The following is a 6184-nucleotide window of genomic DNA, read 5'->3' as shown; positions in this document are numbered from 1 at the left end:
GAAGGGCAGAGTACCCGCAGCTCCCACTGACTTCAGCTGGCATGGAAGGCACTCTGCATTTTGCAGGATCAGGCCTTTGATTCTGAAAATTCAATCACTTGGTTGAGTTGATGTTTGGACTGCTTCAAGGGCAGGCGAAAAAGAGCTTGGGTTAAATTCAGCTCTCAGGCTCCGACTCAAGAAAGCACCAAACGAAAGCGTCAGTGAAGGAAAGCACAAGCTTGATTTCTTTGTTGAATATGGACAGACTTGAGCCCGTGCTCAAGCGCTTTGCTGAATCAGGGCCTTGGAGACAATCGTGTAAATCCACAGCAACATTACTAACGTCACTGGATTAAGACTAGTTTAATTGAGAGTGGCACCTAACCAGCTGAGTACATGCCTGGCCCTTGTCTGGAGCTGAACGTGGGTGAGACAAGCTGGAGACTAGACTGTTATGCGTCAGAGAGACTGGGAGAGAAGCCAGTGGGGGAAGAAGGTTACAACACTGTGTGCTGCTCCCCCAAACACGCGGAACAGCACCAAGAGCCTGAGTTCCAGCAAACTGCAGCAGGAACTCTTCCAGGCAGGCTTCATGGCTTCTTTTCCACCGGGAAAGCGGCCATTCCGTTATGGGCACAACAGGAAATAAACAAACTCAGACAGAAACTCATTAGAAGTGGGCCAAGTCCCAGCCTGGCAAGATTGCGGGCCTTTTTAACCCCCTCACGGGGCTAGATCCTGCACTTACGTACATTGATGTAAATCTAGAACAACCCAGTGGAGCTGCCTCCGGTTTATCACTTAGATCAGAACCTGGCCTCAGGGGATTTAATGAAATAAAGCCAAAGCATGTGCCTCCAAAGATTCCCAAGGGAGCTTCCTATCTGTTTAAATAGGGAGCTTGCTTGAGAGCTGGGTTCCCTCTGCTCTCCCATCTCCTCATAAGAAAATCTTTTACATTGGTCAGATTTAGAAGTGCTTCCAAAGCAAGTGAATGTCTGTCTGCATTCCGTGGAACTGAAATTGACAATAAAAAGACTTCAGACGTTCCCACAGGCCGATGGCTCCAGCAACATCAAAACATCTGGGAGCAAATGTAAATCAGCAACGTGCATGTCAATAATGCAATGTTTTCAACAAGTAACATTCCCAAAGCCCGCTCCAAGGCAAGGCATTTAATCATCTGCAGCAGACCACATGCACTGTAGGTATGAACGTCAGCTCAAAGGAGGAGAAATAAGGGGGCAGACTTGCTGGCCGGGGGACAGTGTTGACCAGACAATTAAATGATTCAATTGCAAATAATCCCTGGCTGAAAAATTTCCCCAAATATGCTCTGAACTTGACCAACCCTTGCCAGGACAGAACATGGAGATGATGCCCTAGATGGCCGTTTCTTTACTAAGCTACTTGTCCATCCAGCTATGTTTTTAGACTATGCTTACTGCCATACCATACAAATATTATCATACATTCTACAATAGCACCCCCAGGCCCCCAGCTCGGAGCAGGGCTCTCCATATATCCAGTCAGAGACGCTTGTGCTCTGAAAAGCTGACATTTTAAGTAGACAAGATAAGGCTGCTTATCCCCATTTTGCCCAGCGCCATGGGCAGGCTCACCCCGTTTGGAACGGAACCCCAATCTCAGGAGCGTAAGCCCCGTGCCCACAGCACAAGACCAGCCTTCCGCTCTGCGCTATAAGTATAGTGCCACAGGGAAATTAACACCTGTCAGAAGGGCAGGCAAGAGGCTTCCAAGTCTCATTCAAAGACCTTCTTCTGTCTTTTGCCCCTAGAAACAGAAATCTGTGATCGTATTAAAGGACAATTAAATCGATGGCCAAACAGGAATCAAAAAGGCAGCGGAGGAACATTAGTGGTTCTGCTCAGCAACTGCCCTGTCAATCTGTTTCCGATTTAAATGGAATCCATCCTCCCGCCTGACAATGGGCTCAGGAAAACAGAATCAGACCGCTCAGGAGCAGTAGCATCCACATCTGCTTATGAAACTGTTTCGATCAACCATCTCACCCTGGGTGCAAGCTTGGACTTTGTGGCTGGAGGCCAAACACGAGGACTGGAATCGAAGAAGAAAAATTTCTAAGAAGTAAATCATAAAAGTAATAAAATAGCCGAGGGCGTGGCTTTTAACCACAAAATAGCAGTTCCTCTAAAATGCTTGCTGCTATTCTGATTTCCTCTGTAATGCTTTTCCACTCATGGCCATTGCAATTATGTCAATTTCACAGAACTTGGCCCCTCTAGATATATTTAAAGCTATGAGTCATGCAGAGTTAGATCTAAATTTGTATGTTTCATTAGAAACAGATGTACACGTTTCTCTTTATTTTAAAGAAAGTTTACTTTAGAAATAATACATATTGTCTGTGGGCTCAGATACGATCCGCTCGGCGCACATTAAAGGGGAAGTGTGAGTACAAAATTCCATCTCCACTTCTAGCTGTCTTAAATGGACTAGAACTTGGTACAGCTCACACCCAGACATCAGGTCTGACACACTGTGAAACTGATCCAGCTCTCTCTGGATTACTCAGTACAAACCCACTGAGAGATTTGTTTTTGATATGGTGAGATGCTCCTTCTAGCAAACCAACACACAGCTCTTTAATCTCTTCTGTAGCTACTGAGGTGTTTTCGCTTATCAGCAGGTCAGTGCACAAATTCACTCCAATGCAGAGGGTCAGAGTACAAGGCATATGCACTGATTACTGTAAGTCCCACTCAGGTCCCCTTATTTTGAAAACTTAATTGAGACTCAAGAGGTCCATAGGCTTTATGCTGGTCCTCTGCTCAAGGGTGAATTTCCTCTATAGTGAGTTTCCTGCAGAGACATTCCAGCATTAACATGGGGGAAACACAGGAGAACTTCAAATCTGGTATGTGCATCTTTAACTCTCCGACATTCCAGGGTGCAGTCTAGTCCAGTGAGGGTCTGTGTCATCCCTGCCCTGCAACCTGGGGGTGCCTCACAGTGTTTTAAGCTGTAGCTCCCATATTGGCCAGTCACAAACAGCCTGTCAGCATGCAGATCACACCCTGAGGGCTTGTCTACACTACCGTGAGGGGTCAATCTAAGATACGCAACTTCAGCTACGTGAATAGCTAATTCCCTCCTAGAGGGAAAAAACCCAGATGCCTGGCAGCCCTATCTCCAAACATGAATTCCCTTTTCTCATTACTATACCTTAGTCTGAGGAATAACTTTTGTTGGTGTTCAGCAGGTGGTGGTCTTCCCTCAGAGTCGGCACTGAACTGATGTTCTCGGCTGTCTCTCCCTTGATGATGGTTATTTATAGAGCAACCTCGGCCTACGTGAATAGCGTAGCTGAAGTCAGCGTATTTAGATCTACTTACACTTTCCCATCGACTCTGCTTGCATTCCTCGTTCTGGTGGAGTACCAGAGTCGACGGGAAGGTGCTCAGCAGTTGATTTATTGCCATCTATCGACCCCTGCTGGATCGATCACTGCCCGCCAATCCGGTGGGTCGTGTAGACCAGTGGTTTTCAAAGCCAGTCACCGCTTGTTCAGGGAAAGCCCCTGGTGGGCCAGACTGGTTTGTTACCTGCTGCGTCTGCAGGTTCGGCCGATCGCGGCTCCCACTGGCTGCGGTTTGCTGCTCCAGGCCAATGGGGGCTGTGGGAAGTGGTGTGGGCCAAGGGACGTGCTGGCCGCCCTTCCTGCAGCCCCCATTTACCTGGAGTGGCGAACCGCAGCCAGTGGGAGCCACGATCGGCTGAACCTGCGGACGCGGCAGGTAAACAAACTGGTCTGGCCTGCCAGGGCCTTTCCCTGAACAAGCGGCGGACTGGCTTTGAGAACCACTGGTGTAGACAAGCCCCGAGTGTCTGCGTTATAGCCACATCCTTGGTCCAGCAGCTCTGAGCCCAGCAACTTGTCAGCAAACACCAGCCACACGCTGGCTTCTAGCAGCTTTGGTTACTATTTGCAGAGTGATCCCAAAACACTCCCTGTCCCAAATTTCCCCCCCATGGGTGGACGGAGCATTTAACAAAGCTTTTTGTCATATAATGGCCCACCCCTCCTCCTGGATGGCTGGGGAGGACCGTTTCCATGCCTGAGTTCTCATGTTTAGAGCAAATATTTTCAAAGTTATAAAGCAAAATGTACATATTTTCTTATAGCCTGGAATACCGACATCGCAAGTGAGATAAATGCATGCAGCAATTTACAAGCATTTCACAGAGTCTAAATGTTAAATACATTCTTATAAGACCAAACCTATTTGGAGCAAAACTAACATACAGCTATGAGTTTGTCAGGTCTTAGCTAATGACTGCAGCCTGGGCAAGAGGAGGCATCTGGCCTGCCAGCGTTGCATTGTGACACTAAAGTGGTGCATTTGGCCACAGACTCTGCCAGGAAAATTTAACAGAACAAGGTCTCTCATTGTCCTGCATGAAAAAGATGAAACATTAGCAATGTAAGTCAACAAACATAATATTTGTCTACCCCTGGAATCTAAGGCCTTGTCTAAACTAGGGGATTTTAGCAAAAAACCCTCCCACTATTGTTATCGCTCCAGTGCTACCAAGGGTAGCAACTTTGGGAGCTCTGATGTAGATGGGGGTAAAGAGTGAGGTCCGGCTTGGGGAAAAGGGAGGTCCCCATCCAGCTGCAGTGCCCCCCAGATAACCCAGAAAATTAGCCAGTTTCCTGGTGACAGCATCGTGGATACTGATGAGTTTCCTGAGGGGTAAAATGACACCACCCATTTGAAATCTAGACAATTATATAAAGGCGTTGTAGGTGATTTCGGGTCCTGCACCAGCCCCAGACTCCCCTGGACAGTTTTACAATCATGTGACTCTTTTCCCTGTGTCACAGGATTGCTGGCCCCTTTAAGGGGAATCTGGGCCCAGGCTACCTGAGATGATTTAAGAAGCTAATTTAAGAAGCCCATCTAGGCAGTTAATTGGATAACAAGTACTTGGGCCTGATAAAAGACCACCAGGGCTCAGTTACATGGGGTGTTCACAAAGAGAGAAGCTGTCCTAAAGGACCGATGGCCCCAGGATTGAGAACTGCAGGCCCAAGGAGGAGGACTGTGCAAGCCTGGGAAGAGACTGTAGTTCAAGATTATTTTAGATTTAATAAAGTAAAACCCCAGCAGTGGAATTTTTTGTCTTACATCCATTTGGACTGTGCGGAGTTCTTAAAAGAGCCCAGAGAGAAGGGAAACTGAGGCAGGGAGTGCTTGCAGTGCCACATGAGCTCAGCAGGGGGCTCTACAAGGCAGGCATGTCCTAGGCTAGGGGACACAGTCTCTACAGGTGCTGAGAGCCACTGAACCAAACCGTAAACCCTGCACACTCTGAATTCCAGCACCTATGCCTGTCTCTGGACAAATATAACTAACTAACTAAATAAATAAAACAGTACAAACAACAAGGGAAATGGACTAATTATATGGGGGAAAACAATGTAACTGACTAACCTGCTCTCAAAGGCAGGAAACACACAGAGAAAAAAAAAAAAAAGATTATTCTTCCCAGAAAATCTCTTCCACTTACAGTCATCTGGATGCTCCTTGTGGGCAGAAGGGTGATTTGTAGGTTGAAAGTGTCCCATTAAGAAGTCAGCCAGTCGCATGCAAACAGGGGTATCTGCACAGCCTTAGTCAGCAAATGCTGTTCTGTAAAACCATCCTTCCTTGCTGTGCTTTTCTCATGCGTCCCCTGAGAGCCTTGCACCTACAGTAGTTTATGGAGTTATGTGGCAGGGAATGAAACTTTCTGAATGAAAGGCCAAGCAAAGGACATGCCATCACAACCAATGAGATAATCTAGTAACAAACAGCCTCAGACCATCAGGCTCAACCATTTACAGACCCAGAGAGTCCAGGACTGACCGAAGCAGAGCTAGCCAAGAGCACAGTGGCAAACACAGCGCCAGATTGTGGCTTCTCAAGCCACTGCTACGGCTGGAGTGTGCGGGGAGGGGATGCTGCTCCATTGCTGGGGCTGGAGGCATGGTAGAGACCACATGCCGGCAGAACAACTCTGGGTGAGCAGATGCAGGAGTAGCTCCTACTAGGCCCCGCAACGGAGCGAACCACCCGCTTCCCTGCGCCACCAGCCCTGATCTGCCAGCCAGGGCGGAAGTGGGGTGGCAGGACCCCGCCATCCACCCCTTGTGCTCAGGGAGTGCAAGTAGGGG

The sequence above is a fragment of the Lepidochelys kempii genome, chromosome 12 (genome assembly GCF_965140265.1).
Source record: "Lepidochelys kempii isolate rLepKem1 chromosome 12, rLepKem1.hap2, whole genome shotgun sequence".
In the NCBI taxonomy this organism is placed as follows: Eukaryota; Metazoa; Chordata; order Testudines; family Cheloniidae; genus Lepidochelys; species Lepidochelys kempii.
Note: the sequence above shows the minus strand (reverse complement) of the source record.